This window comes from Macrosteles quadrilineatus, unplaced genomic scaffold (assembly GCF_028750875.1).
Source record: "Macrosteles quadrilineatus isolate MER2022 unplaced genomic scaffold, UCM_ALF_1.0 Scaffold_1__1_contigs__length_201487025, whole genome shotgun sequence".
In the NCBI taxonomy this organism is placed as follows: Eukaryota; Metazoa; Arthropoda; class Insecta; order Hemiptera; family Cicadellidae; genus Macrosteles; species Macrosteles quadrilineatus.
In genome coordinates, this window is record NW_026542594.1 from 184574621 (window position 1) to 184599585 (window position 24965).

Consider the following 24965-nt stretch of genomic DNA (forward strand, 5'->3'; position numbering starts at 1 on the left):
AAACTCACTACAACTTCATCCATCCTTCCACTTTGAAATATGACACAAAACTGCTACATTTTCCCCCGAAAAATACCACAACCATGAGTTGTGGTGGGGAGGGGTCGGTTTAGTTACATTCCACAGTTTTGCATATGTGGAAAACCCAACCCCTGCCGCTACCTGGGGATTCGCCTTTACCCCGGGAGTTTAAAGTCTCGGGTCGACTTTTAGTTTTTTATGTATAGATTAATCAAAAAGTTTTTGAACATTATAGTTCCCAAACTTGAATTATATGTTATAGGGAAAGTTCAGTAATCCTCTACCTTTTCAAGGTGAGGGAGTCTTTTAATAGAAATCAATAACACTAATACAATTAGATCATAATCCTGAGGTAAAAATAACGTAAATTGAAACTTGAAACTGTTACCAGTTATCGTAAGTTCTGCCCTAGACAGTTTAACTAAGTTTTCAATTTTGTATGGACTTTAAAAATTAAATGTATCCCAGCTTATTTGCTGATTTATCAGTTCAAATGTGTCGAGCTTTGGAAATTGTGTTAACATTTAGTTTTTTCTAAAAAAAATAACAGAAGTTTGGTTACAAGTCATCCTAGTTATGTAATCTTAATCTTTTTATAAAGATGGGTTTAAATTACAGTATAAATAACAAAAATGTACATGCGTCATATTTTTACTTCACAAATGCAATATTTATATTTATTGTACGTTAGCTCATATTTGTGTTGAGTTGAAATGACTGCCGTGCAGAGTTGACGGGGAATTTTACAATTACCGTTTTACCTCGTTCGATGGCGTCTACCTGGTCGAGTGGTTGTGCCAATCGTGCCTTTTCCAAGCAGGCGAGTTGACCCTACTTATTCCGCTCTAATGAGTGTGCCAATACTGCCATGGGCAGAAGATTCAAAAATGTGTGCCTATCGTCCCGTTCCCGGTGTTGCATGTCCTCAGAATCATCGATCCGAGCTCTGCTGGCCTACTTACCCACAATATTTGCATTTCACTCTCGAAAACTATTGTTAAATCTGCCGCTCTATATGCATGAGCTAATATTGTATCTGTTTCGAAATTGGTCGATGGTTAGGAGTTATTGCAATATTATTAATGAGTATGAATTAGGTATATCGAAAAGTAACAGCACGATATCTTTGAATTAACTTACTATTTCGTTGCATGAGTTAACTGTACATTCATTTACTTGCTAACTAATAATTTTAACGAATATTGATTGATTATTATTTATTAATTCAGTTGATTAACACTGTAACGTAAGTATGATATGTATTAATTACTATTGACTAAATATTTGTTATGAGGAATAGCCATTTTCACATGTCTCACCTTCCCAGGACGCTAGGTTCTAGCCTAACTGTTGTACACATAACTTCAGAGTCCTAGAGGGTCGCGGAATTATCACATGGATAAAATCCATTGGTTCATTCCGGGATATCCACTAGACCAGATTGCTCCCCTGAACAACTACTATATTTGTTCATGATCATTGTTTAAAAGTTATTTGATAAATCCAATGAACGATGAATTTTGAGCTATTGAGCTAATCTGTGACCTCGAAACTAAAAGACTACTTCATTGTCCACCGAACTAAATTACTTCAAACAAACTCTATTAGCAAAAAAATTAAATTGTACAAAACAAATGTTTTTACTCAAATCCATATCCTCCTGGAAAATATTGATGTGTCTAATATACGTTGGGAGAAATATTTGCACTAAAGAACAAAATATTTTAATCAAGGATTCCTCTAGATTTGTTCATTTATTCATTATTTAGGGTTAAAAAGTAGATCAGTTTTACCATACACAAATACTTCACCTATGGCTGTGTTACTACCAAATCTATTAAATTCATTTCTCAAATTAACTCGAAACTGATATTGATTGAAATGTCTTATAAAACCATATTCTGGTAAAAAAACTTTCTTCGATGCTGATACAAATGCTTAACTTAAATTTTGCTCAAAGAAAATAATATTTGTAACTTCAGATAAAACAACGCCAAGAGGCAAGTTGATAAAGTGGGCGAGTGGTGACTGGATTTCCTCCCAGCAAGAGATGATCTGTGGGGGATTCTGCTTTGACACCCCCTCAGACTCCTGTCCACCCCCTGGTTTAAGGGTGGTTGCCAATTTAAGCCAAACCCTCCCCCTTTCCACCCCCTCTTTATCTTTACCGAGCTTACGCTATTTCATTTATTGCCCCATAATTCAAGCTTTGTCCTCACGTTGAGCCTTGCTTCATCCTTCATTTTACAGGGTTCTTTTCGTTTTGTTGTGTCAATTTGCTGTGCTTTATGTTAACTTGTTGTAGTAATTGGTAGTAAGATGTGATCCTTCAATACTATTATCTATGGACTATTATCATAAGAGTCTACAAAAGGAGACTTTTCATCCCATTGTAAATTTCGAAGCTCGTTTTCGTGTCTAGTTCATGTCCGGTGACACTGATCATTAGTGTCGACGAAATTGTGTTTCTATTGTTTTAGTGTTAGTTTCTTGATTTGTGCTTTACCGGTATATAACTAGGGGACGAATTATTGTTATGATTAGATCGTATTATTAAGTAAATGAGGGTATAAATGGCTGAAATAATAAGAAACAAATTGTAAACAAAACAAGACCTCTACTGAACACCAGAAAGAACTAACAATAAAACTTCAGCTGTTTCATAAGGATAAGAAATCTACTAAGGGAGTATGTTTTATCTATGCTATTATTCATCTATACACACAACAAAGCAAGGGATTTCCCTGTGACATCTCTTTTTCATCCATCCTACTTAACCGATTTTTATGATTAATGTGTCTTTGTAAAGCTAGTGATCTAGCAAACGGGCGAATTGTAACTAAATTAATTTCCAGGGCTTCGCCGCCTACGTTTGATTTCTATATAGAGCTCGCTTTCATAAATTCAGTCATTCTGACCAACTGTCTAACGGTTTGAATGTGAATTGCAATTTTACAGCTGATATTTCAGTTGAATGTTTAACCACAGTCATATTGTAAACAAGAGAAACAACAGTTCATGAAAACAGATGTTACATAGGCTAATAAATAAAAATTGAGGTAGGTAAATTACTCTTAATGGTGTAAATCTAGAACCAAAAGTTTTATTTATAGTGAACTAGTAGTTTTATTAATCTATTATCTGTCTTGAACTAACATATCTTTAAATGTAAAAGGTTATTGTATTATTCGTTTTGTCAGGAACACAAATTTTCCTACAATCACCCGACAAAGTAAGCTTCCTTCCACTGAATATATTACAGAAAGCTGCTAATTGCTTCTTTTACTTACTTTGCAACACACTTTTTACTTTTTCGCACAGTATTTACTTTGTCGCACGCCAGTATTTCAAACAAACAACACAAAACAGCGTGCTTTTATTATGCACACAATCCGTGTACGCTTGGAAATAGATAGGAAACACTAAAGCTACTATGACATCCTACGACTACGATCAGCTGTTGCAGTGTTTCCCATTTCGTTCAACGCTTGTATTTAACCTAACTTAAAAGTTGTTATTTAATGTTTTAAATTTCTATGTTTTATAATAACTGTAGGAAAAATATAATGTGTAACAAGAGTGCAAATTGTCTTTGCTGCACTAGAGAAACGGTCTACTCGGTTTATAATTATACAATTATCTAGTCTTAAATTGATTGCAAATGTCTATGCCCTATGTCTCGGGCGTTTACAGGGCCATTAAAATGTCCATTCATTATAGGCCTATTTCATTTATCCTGAAAATGTGGTACATATTATTGTAAGAATAAAACTTATTTTAACTACTAATCCTTGAGGTGCATTTTACCATTTGTGATTTATTGCGACAATTTATAGAATAATACTATATAGGTTAGTTAGCGAACTGGTTGATAAGTTAAATATATAAAATTACTTCCAGTTTGATATGAAACAAAATTATTCCACTTCTGAAACTGAATATGAAACGTATAAACAATATCTGTCTTAGAATCCAGGATGAAAATTATAATACCCCTATCGTAAAACTCTGCCTTATAAACCAACTTTGGCTCTTTTTATACCATAGTAAACAGGAATTGTTATTCCAATGATTTTTTATAGTGGTTGTTAAGCTGTAAGGGTAGTTCCTGTCCTTCCCTTGAAGGCAAACTGTTCTTACTTTTATGGAAATAACTACACATTGAGCTCTATCTAAGCAACACAGACGTTTTCAATTATATACTTCATTAATTGTAAATTCTGTTAAAATCACAGAAATTATATAATTCACATACAAATTATCAATTATTTTTTAGTATTTTGTAATGCCTTTATTATTTTTGTACTAGTGCTTCGCAACGGGAAGATATACTATACCGCCAAATCCAAACAAATGTTAGTACTGTAGTTCAAATTTATAAGCAAAAAGCTACCAAATTTAAACAAAAAAGTGTCACCTACATTGTAATTGACCTAATCAATATATAAAATTCTCGTGTCACAGTGTTTGTCTGCAAACTCCTCCGGAACGACTTCACCGATCGTTATGAAATTTGGTGTGTAAATTCTGTAGGTATACGAATCGGTCGTAAACTATTTCCCGTTTCGAAATTCTTAAAAGGGCTCCGCCCCAGTGGCTCTGGAGTTTCCCATGTTAACCTTATGAGAAATGGAATTAATGAATCTTAACAGCTGTTTCAAATAAACAAGTTGGTTCTGTTCTATGATGTTCAATAGCATTAAAGTTACAAGGATTACCAACAGGTTGCGGCACTATTATTTCTTTTACATTTATGACAACAGCTAATTTGCAACCAAAAGGTGAGTGAGCGTAGCGAACGAACTTCAACCTGGAGGCGAGTTAGCGTAGCGAACGAGCTCCAACCTAAAGGTGAGTGAGCGTAGCGAACGAGCTCCAACCCAAAGGTGAGTGAGCGTAGCGAACGAACTTCAACCAGGACGTGATTGAGCGATGCGAACGAGATCATCTTGAAAATTAAACGTAACGGTACTTTCTTTCCATCGGTCTGTCTTAGGGGAAACCTATAACTTAGGCGATACGAAGTTCGCCGGGTCAGCTAGTGTTTACATAAAAATATATCATACTTTCATAACTTTAGATACTTTTAAATTGAAAGCAGAACCAGGGTTGATACAGCAACGGTTATAGAATCTTTTTTATTTCCATAATCAATGACACAGTTTTAGAATAAATAAACCTACCACGTAGTTGTGTAAAATATTTTATTTAATTTGTTTGGATTTGCAGTATGAAATTGTGAAATAAGCATTTGCCAGTTTAAGCTAACCTTGTTTATATTGAAATGTCAACGCAAAGGTAAACATTGTGAATTTTCTCATGCTTCCATAGAGACCAATAAATATTTACTTTTGAAATCCTCACTTCAACACTTTGGACATCCAAGGGGAATCCGAGAGGAACTCAGGGAAGTGAATATTCATTAGACATTCCTAGATATGTGGACCATCTTTTTGCTTAATTTTGGCTGTACCGGTATGGTATTTTAGTTGTGACAGCCGAACATATAGACAGACAACACATCAATTTTATAATAGTATAGATTTTATTTTAATACGTTGAAATATTTGTTTACTAAATTCTCATACGTTAATACAGATTTGATATGGACTAAATTTTGATATTTTCCGTCGTATTACAACGTCGTAACTGGTGATGACGTATACGATGACATAAATCAAGGCAGCCGGTGATAAGAAGGCTTACAGTCTTTTTATAACCACATTATCATTTTCTCATATCCCTTCTCAACCTACTTATTCTATTTTTATACTCAGTTGCATGTTCTTTTTCCGTACGAAATTTGTTTGACTTATGATGGAATACTCATTGTATACCTTTTTCCAAATTGTTCCAGTTAAGATTGATAAAATTGCTAGACTAGAACTTTAAAACAGAGATATCTTTTGCTGGAGGTATTTTGGTCTTAGTAGCCTATTACATAAAAGTTTATATTGTGGCAAAGTGTCATTTAACCCATGGTATTTTTTCAGGTTAGTAACGAAAGAGACGATTCGAACAGAAACAATACAGAGGGTAAGATTGATCTACAGTAAACATTGATATGTATCTAAAAAAGCCTATTTTCCATCCTATAATGTGTTTTACTTTAAACTAAATATAAACAATATATCCATAAGATACTAACAACTAATGCAATCATGAACTACTTCTTACATATTCAACAATTAACACCAAAGTGTCAAGTAAACAACAACCAAATTACTTTTAAATAACATTTTTGTGTACAATAACCTATAATTTCTTAAACAAATCCAATTACAAACAAATTAACAACCATTTAATTCATTAATAACCAATACTATAACCTAAAACGATACATAACCAACTCCTTAACTGGTTTTTAATGAACAATAATCGATTAAATATCCACTAACCTACTTAAACTATACAGTCTACGCCAATTTATATATTAAACCCTATTCCTGACTCATAATAAGAGCACAACGTCTAATCATTTAATAATTCAGTCTAAGGAATAACAGAACCAACTTTTTTAATTGAAACAGCTGTTAAGATTAATTAATTTCTTTTGAATATGAAAAATCATAAGGTTAACATGGGAAACTCCAGAGCCACTGGGGCGGAGCCCGAAAGCCAGATCAGAATAAAAACTATTTAGTTTTCCTATTTAATGCTCAAAGAATCGGTATACCGAATTTCAGCCTCCTAGGTAAATGGGAAGTGGAAGAATTAGTGATGAGTGAGTGAGTGAGTGAGTCAGTCAGTGAGGGTTTTGCCTTTTATATATTCAGATTCAAAAGAACACCTTTACTCGTATTGAAATGTATTTACTAAATGTGTTAAACTAAAGCTATCGTAGAAGTGCGGCTCTATGAACGAGCCTGCATTGGCAATCTGCAAGAATATTGCTGAGAAACTCTTGCAGTTCCAGAATGTAATGGATAAACCTGCATCGACCTGCATTTGCCACAGTTACATTTATATTTCATCCCTTCAAGTTTCGTAGTAACTTTGCTCTCTTGATACTTTTGGAACTAATTTAAAGATTAAATAATATCTTTGTCTAAACTATTTAATGTGAGGAAGTCAAGCAAATTGTTATTTGCAAATATTTTAAATGTTAAAACTATGGACATTGGTTTATGTTTTGGTGAACCATGAGAACTGCGGTAATAGCTTATTCCCTATATGGGAAACCTGTTTAAAGATCAAGTTTAGAACAAAAATTGTAAAGCCATTGTTGCCAACAGGATTCGAAAACAGAGGAAAAAATACTTCCATACAATACAAAACTACACATATAATATAACACATATAATAACACTATAACACATATAACATATAATATAACACTATACATACAGGGTGTCCACATTCTGGAAAGTCAGGGATAGTCATGGAAAGTCATGGAAAACATTTTTGTAATTGAAAGTCATGGAAATAGGCAAGAAGTCATGGAAAATCATGGAAAACCCCAATGATGGATGGATTTGAAGGGACCATTCAATGCTCTAGTCGGCCGTAACCCCGACTGTTGTAGCATTTTTCAGGATTTTTCACGACTGTTCGACAATTCAATTCATTACAGTTGTATTATTTGATGAGTTTTGAGTTTGTTTTACAGTTCATTGTTGTACCTATCGTACTCTATTGTTATCTGTTATTACATATTTCAGTATTTTCTGCAAAATAACATGTCTAGACAGTATTATTCACGTGTGTATGTTATATTATAATTTTCGAGTAAAGTTTGTGAGTCATGGAAATCAATGGTAAATGGTCATGGATAGTCATGGAAAGTCATGGGAATTAATTAAAAATTTTTTGTGGACACCCTGTACAACATTGAATTAATATTAACAAAACTTAAAACAACCAACGTAGTTCAATATAATTTTTTTTGCATAAACTAGCCTAATTAAAATCAGGGTAAAAACTATTAGGCATCGTGTTACATAATGCTTTCTTTGGAAGCAATTGTGCAAAAAATATAATAATGTTTGTACAGAATATTTCAGCGTAAGCCGCCAACTCTCTGTAATAGGGGGCTTAAACTGTTACAATGGATAATGGCAGTTAATGCCCTTTACGTAAAGAGCATCATTATACAAGTAAAGCCTTGGTTAAACATGGTTCACATCTGGAGCATCAAGTTGATTATGTGTTTGTATAATTATTGGATTTCAGATGTCTAATAATTGTGTTAGGTTAAAATAATTGTCTTGTTTGTAGTAAGCAATCAATATAAACTTTACTTTTGAAGTTGAATAAGGTCGACGATCAAAAAATTTAAACCTTTGAACATCAATATGACAATAGCCACATTTTAGTAAGATTTCACCTATATAGTTTATAGTGTGTTAGCATAGTTGTTCTTAGTTTGGTTAGTCGTACGCGGTTACCATGGTTACAATAGGTTCTGGCACACACCGCTGGGAGCGTTGTTTAGATACGTAGCGTGTACGCCGTAACTACATGGCGCTCCCAGTGGTGTGCGCCAGAACCCATGGTAACCGCAGCACAGCTGACGGTCTATATTTAATTCTTTTTGTCTTTGGTCGTATTTTAGCGTTATGCAAATTATGCAAATATTCTCAATAAATTCCAAGTCCCAAATGAAACGTTTAAGGGTGCAATCGTTTCTGTTTAACATTTTGACCAAAAAAGAAATACAGTACCTAAAAAGTCAAACAATGATGAAAAGTTGTTAAAAATACAGTTTTAAAAAATCAAAAGATGGCCGTTATTTAAATCACGCACATTTTGTACTCATCCTGGAACATTTTAATGATACATTACCAATAATAAACAATTTATTGTGTGGTTTGCAACACTGTGTGTTTAAATAATGACATGTGTATGAGTATACCATTGAACTATACACTATACAGTAGTACAGAATATTAAAATAGGCCTTGTCATCTCGGGCCATCCTTAAAAAAAAAAAAAAACGTTTTCTAGTGGTTAATTCTTTTAAAATAAAATAGTTTCAAGTCTTGCTATGCAGGAAATAATTTGTAATCTGCAAGTCTTTTTTGTATGAAAATAAATGGGATGGATAGATTAATAGACGGAAAAATAAACAACTCTACAGTACTCTTTTCTACTCAATTTCAGTATTTGATAGCGTAATTGGATTCATTTGTTATAAAAAAAACCAAAAGGAAAGCCTAACTCAGCTCTGTTAGTGTGCGCAGCCTCACTAAACACTAAATATAACACCGTTTTCTTAGTTTGATTGTTAGTAATTTCTACTTATTATGTTGGATAAACTCCATTCACTAACATCCAAAATATTACGCACGTGTCTAAACGTATAAATATGTCTATAGTCCATATCCACGACAGCTTAACAGATAAATAGAACGTGAGTTGGTTTTCTAATCAATCACTACAGCGTGTGACTAATGCAATGGTTTATTCATTTGAATGAATAACCAAAATCGTTGCTTCCCCCTCCCCCTCCCCCCTCACGTCAACATGCATTTAATTTTCATCCCATTCCTCTAATGGAATTTTTAATTCCCCTCCATTTAATGTAGCATTTTAAAAACAATGTGGCCATGTTATGTGGGTGAATTGTAGGTGTTTATTCAGGTCATGACATGTTTAGTATGGTTATTATTTTATATGTGCGATGTAAGAGTATTTTATTCCAATATCTTATTGAGTCGAAGTAATACAATTGTGTAGCGTATTGATTCAGAAATCCCTGATTTATAGTAATTTCCTTGTACTACTGAACTCGTCATAGAAAATATAAACTATGAACTGATCAATTCATTCACTTCTCACAATTTCATTGGGAAATGTGTATATTAGCTTTGGTTTATATTACAGACTACCGACTACATGGTGTACTTAAAATACCTGTTTTAAATTTTTTTTTCTTCCTTGCTGAGCAAGTTAGTTCGATTGTACCATTGACTAGATACCATAAATTATGGTATACAGGGTGAATCAGACCACGCGTGTACAACGGTTTGGCCCAACAAGCGTTAAAAATTACCTTTTTTATTGAAAATCCGCCATTAAATTCAAACTTAGGCACTTTTCTTTCAATGCTGGGATCATTAAAAATACAAATATATGTCCGAAAAGTAATTTTAAAAATTAAAACACCTAGAAAATCCATGACATTTTACAAATTTTAGAGGAAGGGCGTTTTTTGAAGGCGAAGAAGTGCGATTTTCGGAAAATCGTGTAAAAAAAGGATTTAAGGGATTTTGGGGGAAGGGGTTGTAATTTGAAAATGTAATTTTTGGGATTTTCTGGGTGGTTTGGGACCGAGACGGACCTCCACAAAACATTTCCTAGCTATTCTAGAAGTGGGTAAACATGTGTATACCTGATCAGTGAGTTATACATGCGGCTGTATATCCCGTTAAAGTATATGCAGGGTGGTCTAGTTCACCCTGTATAGTCAACGGTTCTACATAATGACAAAACATATCTGCAATAAGTACATAAGCAGTTCTCCATAATTTTCAACAACTTCTTGATAAGCTTTGTACGTGTTATTAAATTTAAATTAATTTTTTACATAAAAATAGTCTGATAACCCTTTAAACATATATTCACACTAATACTATTAACCCAAATATGGTAAGTACACATAAAAGATGGTAAGAGGTGATCGATTGCGATTGGACACTCCAATCCAGCCTCCAATCATCATCAATCCAGTCATACGCCTAACGGATCTGATGATGATTGAAGTGTCCAAACGAAATCGATCACCCCTATCTACTGTAATTACAATCTGAGGAGTAAACATTATAAATGTAAATATAGTTTTAAGTGTTTTTAGATGTATCTTCATTTCCTTGTATGTTTTTGTGACTAATAGCACAGGCTAGTCAAATCAATCTTGGTAAAAAATCCAAAAACTCCTTCATTTGGTTGAAAATAGCAAATCTGTATTAGATACACGATACACAAAGTGGTTTTATCACTTAAGTGGTTGAGTGTCGTTGAATGTCTTCATAAAGCGCTTATCGTTGAGCGTCGTTAAGTGTTGTCTGTTCAGTGAGCTTATCGCTTTATGTAACAGCCTTGGCTGCGACACTTCCTTGAATCATTTGCATTTCAATGTGTAAATACAACGATTGTGTGTAAATCGTCTTACTCTGCGTTGAAAAGTGTAGTTACTATCAACTCAAGAATTGAACATGGAAGATTCCAAAAAAAACTCTATTGCTTTGACTTTTCAATTTGCTTCTCAAAAGGTTATGTTTCAGAGTGGAATATCCCCTTTTAAAATTATAACTTTTTATAGTATTAGTATACTGAACAGTAAACGAAAAAAACATTGAAGAACTTACACAGCGTTTTAGGCTCTTTCGCAGCCAGCCAGGGTTCATTTTACGATGCCATTTATTGATTTTCCCGGAAGTTAAAGTTTTTTTTTTTACTTTCATGTCACTTTTAGTAATGAAAAGTTATATTTGAGATTTTAATGGTGTTTTATTATTACCTAGTATGATACAGGGGGAGCGAGCAGATCTAGTGGTTAGAGCGCAGGACTTCGGTCCAAGAGATCCCGAGTTCAAATCCCGCCAAATCACCAATGGATTTTATCTAAGTGATAATGCCGCAACCCCTAGGTCTAGCCTGAAGTAATGTGAAAAACAATCCCAGGCTCGTGACAAGTGTCCTAGGACAAAAAATATGGTACAGTACAGGAACAGGAGATTTTGATAAACTTCCCAATATAAGCTATTCAAACAATTATTTTAAATGCAAAGTTTGTGCAGAAAAAATTAGTTTTTTTAAATGAAAGTTAAATTATTTATAAAAGTTTTTTTTAATATCACTGTGTAGCATACTATTAAAAAGCATTCTGTACATGCAGAAAAATAAATTATGACTGTCATGATTTTTGAGAAAATGAGACATTTAGATTTACAATACATAGAAATTAATAGTCACCTCAAGTATTATTGGGAAAATAAATTGTGAAAGAAGAATTTGGGAAATCCAATCACAAATAACGATTAGCGTTTTATATACACATTACCAATAATTAGAGTACAACATATTTATTGCATTTTAGTAAAAATAAGGTATACGAAAAATTATACAGGCAACAAACATGGAATTGTTCAAATGCAATGTTCCACAAGAATTATTAGCTCGGAATTTGCAATGGAAATTCGTGATTTATGTGGTTTACAGTTTTGGTTGAACGATTATTTGCGTTTCCCGTTCATCGTTTTATCAGGGAATCATAATAGAATAACGCTGTTAGAACCGATATTGTGACTTTGGTTGGTTTTAAAGTGATATAATTGTTAAAAACGCACATAAACAGAGGGGTTTTAAATGTTTATTTTTTAATTCGACCCAGACCAAATTAAGTAAGTTGTAAGTATGTTCAAATTTGTATAGCTGGCTGATATTACACTCAATTTTTCGCATAGAAAATATAATTTAACCATATTACTTCTAAAGGTACCCTACCTTTGTCATGCTTTATTATTTACAATGTATACTTTTAGTCTTTTTTCAGTTTTCAAAATTTAAATATATGTTGTTGTTTAAATAACATTAATTTTATCTATACATTTTGTAAAATTTATGTACGTCATAAGGTTTTTATATAGTATGCAACTTAAAATCAAACCATTTGGCCTACTCTGCAACCATTGAGAACATTTTGAGAACATCTTAAGGACATTAAATTACATTTGAAGGAATATTAAATATTTTATTGACTTTTAAACAAAAGTGACCTTCTGTAAAATAATTTCTTCTCTCAAACATTTATTTTATAAACCAGTTTATACATTTGACCAAATCTTTCTCATAAAAAAACTTTAACTACGGTTATAAACCACAAAAAGTGTAAATTTTACAAAGTGATAAAAATGGCCAATTTGTGTCCTACATGGTTACTAAGTTAAAAATTTACTCAGTGAAACAATTATTATGCACATATTGAACTACTACCATCTTTCATATATATTTACCCTATTGTTATTACATTATAAGTGTAAGTATTTCAAGTGTTTCTATGCGTAATTTTAGGTACTTTCCATACACACTGTGTGTAAAATCACTTTTACCTACAGGGTGCTCAAGATAGTTCAAAACCTAGTTGACTTTAACACCCCCTGTTAAAGCAGGGTAAATTGAATCCTGTCAGAGGGGTTGGTTAAGTCCCTTCAGTGTTCCCTTGAATCTCATGTCAGAATGCCTGGGATTATCACGAAACTGTAATTACAGTAGTGTCATATTGGACTTAGGTCTATAGTCTGTATGATGGAACCTGTATCCTGACCCTTCGTCTACCTTGAGCCTTAAACAATTGGCCATTCGCCAGGTAGACAGGGCCAGGGGAATGATTATATAGATCATACAGATTATAATTGATTTCCTAAAAATTCTTTCGGGATTTCATTATTAAAATATTTTAATAATCAAACAAAAAATGAGTTGTTTATACTGTATAAGATGAATAGATGGTTACTATCCCATCTAATTTTGCAAGCATTTTTTCTTTTAAAATGTTGATAAATATATTTTTTTAAATTTATTTTCAACTTCTTAAATGTTCTAGGCAGTAATTATTTTTTGTATTTTTTTATAAAATTTTTGTTTTTTTAATTAATTAATTTTTTTATTATGATGTAACCAATATACACATAATCAGAGTAAATTGACTTTTATTTCTTTCAAAATGCATTATACACTAAATATAATGCATTATTCTACTTATTTAACATTTTTTTAAAATTTAATATTAAGCCATAGTAATATTAATTTTTTATAAGTAAAACAAAAAAAAACCTTTTTAAGTAAATATACATGTGATTAACATTTATTTAAATTCACGTAATAAATTAAGGATAACTTTAAAAATACAGTAGAACCTTGATAACAAGACTCTCTTTGGGATTATAAAATAAGATAGTTATCAAGGTTGTCTTCTTATCGAGGTTTGCAATAACATTTGGTTAGGGGTAAAATAAATTCTAGGGGATTTAAAAATGTCACTTGTCATCAAGGGTGTTTTGTTATCGAGGTTCCACTACCAATTTTAATACATCTTAGTTTTACAGTGTGATAGTTGGCCTACTTTAAACTTCACCCTATATGAATAGTTTGGATAAAATTGTATTACTAGCCACAATCCGAAACTAATATAATACTAATAATAAGAGGTTAAAGAACATTTAGTTCCCTTTTCTGTACTTCCAATTTTGTGATGTTTTCCGAACATGATTATTATTGCCTCACTAAAGTTACCTTAAATTACGCCAATTCACTGTAATGCTATTTAAAAACTACTTCCTACCTTAGTTACTTATATTGATAAAAGTTTTGTAAATTTAAAACAAATTATAATAAGCGCTATATATCAATATAATTACGATTTCTATAAATTTCTCTAATTAAATATGACACACTAAATTTTATAATTGGAATCAGATTGTCTTTTTCAATAAACATAAATACTTTAATCATTATTAAGTCTGTGAACCTAAACCATTAATTTGGAAACTAAGCTAATATAAATGATGATTAATGATTTGTATTGATGATTCAAATTTTTTATTATCTGCTTGAATTGTTACAAATTTCCCCCCACAGGTAACCCCCTCCCCCTCAAATATTTTTCCCCAGAGCTCAGATCTGCAGTAGCTCTGGTTGGCCACAAACATTCATATTTCATTTCCTGCTTTGCGGTATTACCCCCTCCCCCTCCCCCTGCACTTTAGTTTTTGTTGAAAGCTCTTTGGTGTTTGATTTCAACTCTGTGATATGGAAATCCATTTCGTTTGCAAATGCCAAAAATTGGCAAACTCTGTATGCTAAAACCAATTTACTAATAAATGGGTCAGAAGTATTCATTATCTATTATGCGGATTAATCAGTCTTATTTAAACAATTGGTTAAATATATAAAACTTTGATTTCATCCAGCATTTTTCGTAATACTACAGGAATTGTTATACAAAAATTACGTTAGGTAGTAATGCATTATCTTATTAATCATTTTTTTTACATTTAATTGATTTCATTATGTTTGCTACATTACTTTTTTTGAAAAGCAGTCTTAAAATTTAAAACTTTAAAAGATGATTCAAAATATATTTAAATTTTCGAAATAGTGCCTAGTGAATCTACATGACGTTTTTTGAATAAGTAAAAAAAAAATATATATATATATACTATAAACATTTCTTAGTATCCATTTCTTAATGGAGGAGTATTTATCCACTTGCCTAAAAAAGTGTATTTACCATGTAAAATTTTCGTAAATATTTAAACTCTTCTTAGATAAATTATTGAATTATATATTTTCAGTTTCTAACAGGACTAATGTGTTTACACATACCTTTAGTATTTTATTTTTGTTGTTCACCATAATAATTGTTTCGATGGTAAATTAAACAAGGTAAAATTGATGCTTCAAATTTATAATTTGCCTGGTTTAGAATTTTAAATAACTAACAACAAATCAAAACAGTTACCGATGAATAAATGTTTAACTTCAAAAATCAATGTATATGTAGAACCTCTTTTCTGAAAATATGGAAATGGAAAGTATGGTCAATGGAAATATGTAGTTGAATATTTGAATACTCGGCTTATTCAAATTTATTCCTCTGCTGATGCACTGAATACAAATTTACGTAATTTGGGGGAAGAGGAGTTTGATGTGAATCATCATTTTCGGAAAGCGCCTTATAAGGGGTTGCATGTTTATAAATTATTTCATTCATTGAAACATGTATTAAGCTCAGACAAACTTTTCATACGTTTTGCAATTTTCATTTAAAAAATCCCGTTATTATAGCTCGGGAACTTCTTGTATCTTTGTAAGTGTTTTTGTAATTAGTGAAAGCTTTTCACTAAAAAGACTAATAATTTGCTTAATTAAAACAGACATTGGGTATTTCTTTATTACAGTTAGGAACATTACAAAACCGTAGCATTTTTAGGTTATGCCTTCAATTTAAATTTAATATTTGCTATGTTTGTACAGTTTTGGTTTTTGGAAATTGAAGCAATAACAAATGTTTGTTTGTTAATGTCGGCAAAAGATAGTTAATATTACTTTCGCATAGTAAACATTCTTTTGCCGTAGTAAACAGTGTAATGTTTGCAGGTAATCAACGAAAACAGGTCATTTAACAGTAGTGTAGCGAAAACAGATTTTCGACATACTGAAGCAAAAACAGCCGTTTTTAATGCATGCGTTGCGGATCTGAAGTAGCACTTTTACTCTCTAGAGAGTAAAAATCATTTTTAGTCTCTAGGGAGTAAGGTCGATTTATTAGGTAAAAACCTATTGTTGTCGATTGCTCGACCTATCGATGGTAATGCACTGTAACACAATCGTAATAGACGAAATGATTGAATCACTTACTAAACATCTGCTTATTCGCATTAGCAGAATTGAAAACAAGCTGGAAGTCGTTTTGAGAGGTTATCTATATATAACAACTATTTCGTTTTCTAGCTTCGTTTGTTAATTAATGATGTAATATGACGAAAAATATAGTTCACCACACGGGCAAAAAGTGACTTTTTAACCCTCGCTCATTTTCCCACCTCGGCTTCGCCTCGATCGTAAAACTTGACCTCGGGTCCACAAGAGTCACTTTAAGCCCTAGTGATGAAATATACTATAACAAGACTTGTAAACAGAATGTACAGAATGTATTTTACAGAGCACTTCATTCCCAGACTTGTTGAACTCAAATTCTTCCGATCGCCAACGATTTTTTACAGTGTTACTTATTTGCTAATAGGTTGTTTACTATATCATGTATCCCATATGCGTAATCTTTCTACATAACAATTTTTATCTTACTAATATTATAAATGTGAAAGCTTGTGTGTTTGTTTGTTTGTTTGAAGTTCAATCACGCATAAACCACTGGACGGATTTGGCTGAAATTTGGCACGATAATATCCCACATTCCCGATTAACATATAGGCATATTCTTATCTCAAAAACCTTTCGGGCTCCGCGCCACTGGCTCTGTAGTTCCCCATGTTAACCTTATGAGTATTCACATTTAAAGGGAATTGAAGAATTTAGTCAGCTGCTGTTTCAACAAAAAAAGTTGGTTCTATGATGTACAAAAGCATTAAAAAATTATAAGCTTTACCAACAGGGTGCAGCACTATATTTTTTTGCATTTATGTAAACAGCTAATTTGAACTAAGCAGCAACAAAAAACTGTGATACGCAATGAGAACTGTCAAAGGAGGATTGTTTACAGTTATGTCTTATGTTTTTAATGTAACGAATAGTTAGTGATTTTTTGCGAATTTTTAATAATTTATGTTTCTTTATTGCTTAGATAAAGTGGTAGAACATTATGGCTATAGCAGATGTGTAATACCATAGTATACCGTCAATTTTAAGAAGACAATTTTCTGAAACTTTGTCCTCCCCCATTGCAAACGCAAAGCTTGAGTATAACTGCAATAAGCATTTTAAACTTATATGCCAACCCCGTACGAAGGACGGGTACTCTGCTAGTCTGCTATATTTTTTTTTTAACTCTAACAAATATGTTAAGACAGTTATGCCATTAAATGAAACGCTGTACCAAATACTGCGACAATTCTGCGCTGGAAATTGTTTCCCTATCTACAGGACCAATAAACTTCGTATCTCTATGTAAGTTGGGGAAGAGACAAAACTTAGCAAAAGACAAACTTTGTGTTGGAACATTGAATATCAGTGGAGATAAGACAAGCTGCACGCAAAGAGGTGGCAAAACAGATTTGTGAAACTTTTGTTTGAATTGTGATAAGATTTATTAAAAGCAAATATTTATATTCTCCCGAAAATGATTTTTGAAACTCTCTTTTTGAATAGTGTAAAGTTTATTAAAAGCAAACATGAAAACTCCTCCCTTACAAATTTAAGATTTTATGAATTGTGTATTTTAAAATAATGAACCATCGTACTAATTTTAATGGAGGAATTTTCTATTGTCGTAAAGGATCTTCTTACATGAAAAAAACATATCACTTTTTTGTTTTTAGTAGCTTAAGGTGAGCTCCGTACCATAGGAACACATTTTTACCACATAAATTGCCATTCTTGATTGTTTGGGCTCGACCCCTGGCCTTCAGAAAAATACATATAATCCATAAATTAGACTAGCCGCTTCAAAATTCGTATATATATATACACAAATATCTACAATAATTGCCCAATCTTAATTTTATTAAATAATGTTTACCACTAACAATTATAATTAGTCTTTGAGATGTTAATCTTCAGTTGCCATAGAAATTTACAGTGGAACCTCGATAACAAGTCTTTCTGGATAACAAGTGTAATTTTAAAGTTCCCTTAAATCTATTTTATCCCTATTTACATATTATTGCAAACCTCGATAACATGTCAAACTTGATAACAAATCTTATTTAATTTTCCTCATTAGAGTATCCAGATTATATTAGAACAAGTTTTGAAAATACCAGCAAGTTATTTTTTATATTACTGTTTTACAAAATTATGTTCACATTCATAATTATTATTTCCTTAAATTAATATAAGATTACACAAAGGTTGAAACACGAAATCATAAACATTTCCTCCCATATGCATCCACAATAGTATTCTATTGCATCTGATTGAAACATTAAGATGTAAACGAACCTTTATTCCTATGATTTCGATGTATATTCGGAACACCCTTTGTACTATACCTTAGCGTTGTAGAAGGGGGGGAGGGGGCAAGTAATTATTGGCTGAATTAATTACGCTCCAGGAATTAAGGGGATCCTCCTGATATTAAAACGAGGGGACCTCCTGGGATAGGGTAGATTAATAGACTTTTGTAATTCCTCAATTTATACATCAGAGCATAACAAGCCTCTTGAAATTAGAAAAACTTATTATCTGACAGTATTGTACAAGCTGAGATTCTTAGAAGAAGAACAGAAACAAAAGTAGTTACAACTGTACAATCTATCTATACTATTATAAGAAAGAGGTGGTGTCTGTGTGTATGGGAAAAGTAAACGCGAAAACTACTGGTCGGATCGGGCTGAAATTCGGCATGATGATAGCTCATATTCCCGATTAACATATAGGCATATTTTTATCCCAAAAATCCTTCCGGGCTCCGCCCCAGTGGCTCTGGAGCAAAGGTTCCCATGTTAACCTTATGAGAAATGGAATTAATGAATCTTAACAGCTGTTTCAATTAAACAAGTTGGTTCTGTTCTATGATTTTCAATAGCATTAAAGTTACAAGGATTACCAACAGGGTGCAGCACTAGCATTATTTCTTTTACATTTATGACAACAGCTAATTTGCAACCAAAAGGTGAGTGAGCGTAGCGAACGAACTTCAACCTGGAGGCGAGTGAGCGTAGCGAACGAGCTAACCTGAAGGCAAGTGAGCGTAGCGAACGAGCTAACCTGAAGGAAAGTGAGCGCAGCGAACGAGCTCCAACCTAAAGGTGAGTGAGCGTAGCGAACGAACTTCAAAAAGAACCGAAATTTCTTAAACCATGTCCTCACTCATAACTGCTATAAGCATTTGATACTTATATGCCAACCCCGTACGAAGGACGGGTACTCTGCTAGTACTATTATAAAAAAGAGGTGGTTGCTGTATGTGTGTATGTGTGTATGGGAAAAGTAAACTCAAAAAATACTGGTCGGATTGGGCTGAAATTTGGCATGATGATAGCTCACATTCCCGATTAACATATAGGTATATTATTATTTCAAAAATCCTTTCGGGCTCCGCCCCAGTGGCTCTGGAGTTTCCCATGTTAACCTTATGAGAAATGGAATTATTGAATCTTAACAGCTGTTTCAATTAAACAAGTTGGTTCTGTTCTATGATGTTCAATAGCATTAAAGTTACAAGGATTACCAACAGGGTGCAGCACTATTATTTCTTTTACATTTATGACAACAGCTAATTTGCAACCAAAAGGTGAGTGAGCGTAGTGAACGAACTTCAACCTGGAGGCGAGTTAGCGTAGCGAACGAGCTAACCTGAAGGCAAGTGAGCGCAGCGAACGAGCTCCAACCTAAAGGTGAGTGAGCGTAGCGAACGAGCTCCAACCTAAAGGTGAGTGAGAGTAGCGAACGAGCTCCAACCTAAAGGTGAGTGAGCGTAGCGAACAAACTTCAACCAGGACGTGATTGAGCCATGCGAACGAGATAATCTTGAAAATTAAGAAGTTAAACGGGGCAAAGCCCGCGGGTTACAGCTAGTTATTACTGTATATCTGGAGCACATACAGCATGACTGTTTCAATTCGATATGTTTTTTGCTGTACAAATATCCTTATGGATATTTACGTCCAAATTAAATAAGTTGTGTTATTATTCCCTAAATCAGATTTTTAGTGTAATGAGCTATTGCAGTACTGGACCGCGATTTCGGATTGATTTTGATGACATTTGGCAAGAATATACAGGGTATCCCGAAGCTCTCTGGACACATGTATAGTGTTATAGCTTAGGTCAAGACAAACACATTTCACCATAGAAACATGGTTGTATAAGGTTAGATAAACAGTGAGTTTGCCAAACCGCAAGATCGGGTCATAGAAACGGCTTAAGGTTTCAAGATATTAATTTTTTTTCAACTGTTACCCTTAAAATGTAAGGTTTTCAATTTTAATTATTGCCGTTGTGTAGAACTCGAAAAATAAATAAAGTTGTACATTGAAGCGTTGTTTTACTAAAGAGGGATACGGCGAAAAAAAACACTGTACATATAAAATAACTATTTTAATTGTATAGTAACATAGTTAACTTATGTTTTAATAAAAATTTTGTAAATTTATTTATTTAATACTACTAGTCACATTTTAAAACACCTTTTTTCCTGTCTTGTAGCTGCAAACTATAATTTACTCATTAAAATCCTATTTTAATTTTTTACGAATTTTAATAAATATGACACCCATTATGAGTGAAAATCTAATCAGGCAAAAAGAAATTTGCTTAGTCTGCAGGTTTGCTGCAGCTGGATTATTTTAAGTTCTTTTGGGGTGCAAAGTTAACATAATAGGGAATATGACATGTTTGATAGCTTACCTTAGCAGAAGCAATGTCACATCTTTCATTTAGCATTGCACAAGGAAAAGTTATAGATAAAGCCATTTTTACGGACACGGACAAGATTCTTTCTCCAAATCAGTTGTTGGCTAGTAATATTAACTTAGACAGTCATAGAAAATTATATGAATCTTCAGCAACATCAGGCAGACATTTATTGAAGGTTAAACAATTAAAATGTAAACAAATCTAGATACATTTCTGCTATTCTTCAACAGTGCAAATATTCATTTACACTTCGAATTTATTCCATCGATAAAAGGTTCCCATGCACGAATAAATGAATCCAGTAGCAATATAATATCACATTAAGGGCCCAAGGATCTGTGCTGAGCCAAAGTCCAGCAGTTAATGAGATCCAATTAGCTCGGTCTTCATTATCCAATTATCAGAATGGAGCTCGTTAAGTTCAAGAGTTATAATTACAAAGTCATTTAATCTTAAGAGGATATTGGATTTGTTCGTTTTTGACGTTAAAGTAAAATCATTTTATAACAAACTTGAGAGTTCAGGAAATGAGCAAAAGTATCTCGTTTAGTTTTTTCTTAGTTAAAAGAATTTCGGCAACTCATTTCAAGCTTTTTAAACTTCGTAAAAACTTGCTCGCTAGCTTTCAAATACTTTTCCATTGTTTATCTTTTGTCAAAATATACTATATTTATGTTAGATACTTAAAAGTAATAACTTCAATTAATTGGTAGAGAATTTGTTTTTTACATAGGCTGGAAATTCACTGGATCCACGAATTCCATTGTTGCCAATTTAAGGTGATTGGTTTTTTTTTCCAAAACGTTGATTTAATCACCCAATGTTGACTTTTAGTTCAATTATATAAATATTCGTCAAATTTGTGTGATTAAAGTAAGTGTTAAATCAGTTTTAAGTTTAAATTGTTTTAAGTTTTAAGTTAAAACAAAAAAGTAAAAAAAGTAAAACAAAAAAGTTTTTAGTCAGTTTTAAGTTGTTTAAATAATTGTTGTCCAATACTCCAGTAATTTATCCTTACGTTTTGAATATTCTAACAATGACATTCTGAACAAGTTAAAACCAATCCACACATCTGAATGACACAATGTAGCCTACCTCAAATCCACTTATGTTCAAAAATATAGAAACACCATTTTCTTTTGCGCAAGCACAAAATATCAGGTTTTTGGCAAAAATGTTTACCGCTCATAATTTTATGTTTGTGAAGTTTGATGTTAAAATTTTTTGGTGGTAGCTCTAATTTTTACATTTAATTTAAACAGTTCTCGAACCAAAAATTACTTAATTATTTGATATAATTCTCAATCATAAAAACTTAATCGTCAGCTAATTTGTTATCGTTTAAAAACTTTCACTGACATAAAAATGTCGAAGTATTTTCGAAGTAAAAAGTTTGCAAACTGTCCAACTTCTCATTTTTCATTTCCAAGATAATTTTCTCCTCCTGCTGTGCCCCAATTTCTCATCGATCCAACTCCTTTTCTCTTTCAACAATAGCTCTCGAATGAAGAACTCTCCATGCTCACTTCACATGTAACAAATACACTCAGTGATGTCAAGACTCTTCTATAAAACTTTAATTTAAGAAAGACAAGTTAGTATATATGTTGTTAATTTGAATACCTTATAAGTTACACACGTCTGCTAAACTTAATCGTTAATTTTATTTATTTATCTAAGTAAAAACTCTGTTGCAGTTAAAACAAGAACTTAAACTCTTAAAAGACAAAAAAACATTTCCGTTAAAAAGAAACAAACATTTGATTCACCTTATAAATTACACACGTTTGCTAAACTTATTCGTTCATTTTCTTCATTAATGTAAGAAAATACTATTTCAGCATAACAAGTTCTTCCGTTAAAAAACAAAAATCCATTACTGTTTAAAAGAAACAAAATTCTTTTTAATTATTTTCTGTACATAAATATGTAACGGGTCAATAACTTTCTAAGATAAAAACTATTTTGATTTGGAGTTTCCTGAACCACACAGTATAAATACCACGCAAACTGGTTATATTAGTTTTTTGTGCATTGTATTTTTTTGTACCTATATCAAGTTTTTTTTATTTTCAGGTGGGTACCAGACCAGAAAAGACTTATCTTGTAAACTAGGGTAAGTTTTGAAATAGCGAGCTTACATTTTAGATCGTAAATACTAGTTTCATTAGAATTTATGTAATGGTATTTACAGTGTCAGCTTTAGAAAATTTCTCAGAAAAGTTGTAATTATAAAACATTTCAATATTAAATTAATGTAGAATTCCTTTGTGATATAGTTGCGTCCTAACTGATCTCTTCACTGCTCTCTTCGTTTTCCTCATCCCTTTCCTTTCCATGTTTAAGGCTGAAGGGACGTAAGAACGTAATTAATTGTTTGTGGGATTGCGTTTTCAAGGAGTGTAACCCTCTATATAAACCCTTGTATTTTATTTGAGTTGAAAGAACCCCAACATTTTTAAAAAAGTACAGTAAATGTATCCATTATCTCACAATTACTAATTGTTTTTCTGGATTGCCTAATACCATTAAAATAATCTGACCTTCATACAAAACAGTAAATAGGTCTAAATACTTATATTGCATTTTTAGTTCAATTATCTGGTATTGAGACTTGAAATATTGTAGCTCGGGAATTGTATTAACCTTTGAACAATTCAACGAAAGTAGTATTTTCTAAAGTGCAAACTTTTGATGTTAGCTCATAATTATTGTTCTCAAAAATTGAATTTAGGAAATTGAACTGGTGTCAAACTTGAAATATATTTCAATTTAAGAATGTCAGGATGGGTAATTACCAGCCAGTCACGATTATTTTTATGGTAGGCCTTTTGCATTTTGTAGAATTTTGCTGATTATATGATAACTTATTTAATTTCGTAAATCAGCTACCTAAGTATTACCTTTGCCTATTGACAGAACTATACATTCCATCCCCCATGTTAAAGTTGTCTTCAGTTTATAAATCAAAATGAGGTCTAGCCTAGTTAAAGTGGGCCAGGGGCCAGAATACTCAAATGTAAATTTTCTGTCGAACATATAACTTTTGAACCAAGTCATACCTGTCAGCTATAGCAATTTTAAGTCACGTCAACTATCTTAGTAACAAAGAATAAGGCAGATAAATATAATTTTAGACACTATCACAATCTTGTGGCTCACAGAACTATGTTATTTTTTTAAATAAAAGAATTGGCAAAAGCTAGTACATATAGATGGGATGTCTACAGGATCTAAAAGTCAATGGAATTACTTAACCGATATTTGTATAGATACAAATAAAAAAATATATTGGCAACTGTGGTAATAACGTTTGAGAGCAACCAATGAAATTCAAATTATGTTTTGATTATTTTCTTTTTTACTGCGATAGGATTTGCAGTGATATCTCAAACAGTCTATTGGGTTTGATGCTTTTAGTTTATCTGTTTGTTCAAATACAAAGGTAATTCTCTATATCCTTATTCTATGTACAAGTTCATAAGTGTACAAGTGTATTCATTGTAAAAGTTATGTATAAACTTGACTTTTTAACAATTGAAAATAAGTCATTCTCTTATTATTGATATAAATTTAAAGTAATTTCATGAATCATCAAACAAACACCTCAACAAATCACACATTTGCAAATAATAATAGGCCTACCTCTTAATTTTACTACTAACACTTTAAAACTTTCTAACTTAATGAGAAGTAAGCTATTCCCAGAACCTTATTCCCAACTGAATTTGAATCATCTCCCCATCCCTCTCAGCATCATGTTTGGTAAGGTTAGTTAGGCTGCCCCAGGGTCTATGTGGTATCCGGGGTTGATTGGGGGGGGGGGTTGAATTTGGGGGTTGGGGGGTTTGATTGGGAATCAAATCAACCGTTTCAGGGAGAACATAAGGGGAGGCTGTGTTGAG

General features: G+C 32.4%; 1 protein-coding gene across 6 annotated transcripts in view; it reads left to right on the plus strand.

The window, feature by feature from the left end:
* Positions 1-24965, plus strand: part of LOC128991540 (tRNA-dihydrouridine(16/17) synthase [NAD(P)(+)]-like) — a 123621-nt gene that overhangs the window by 74935 nt on the left and 23721 nt on the right. Inside the window, exon 2 of one of the 6 annotated variants that reach the window (XR_008490663.1) lies at positions 23137-23152. The exons of 3 other annotated variants lie outside the window; for them this stretch is intronic. The gene's annotated coding sequence lies outside the window, so the exon portion shown is untranslated. Of the gene's footprint in view, positions 1-6014; positions 6039-23136; positions 23177-24965 lie in introns of those variants that run through there. 2 more of the 6 variants (XR_008490665.1, XM_054414547.1) reach the window with 2 other exon arrangements.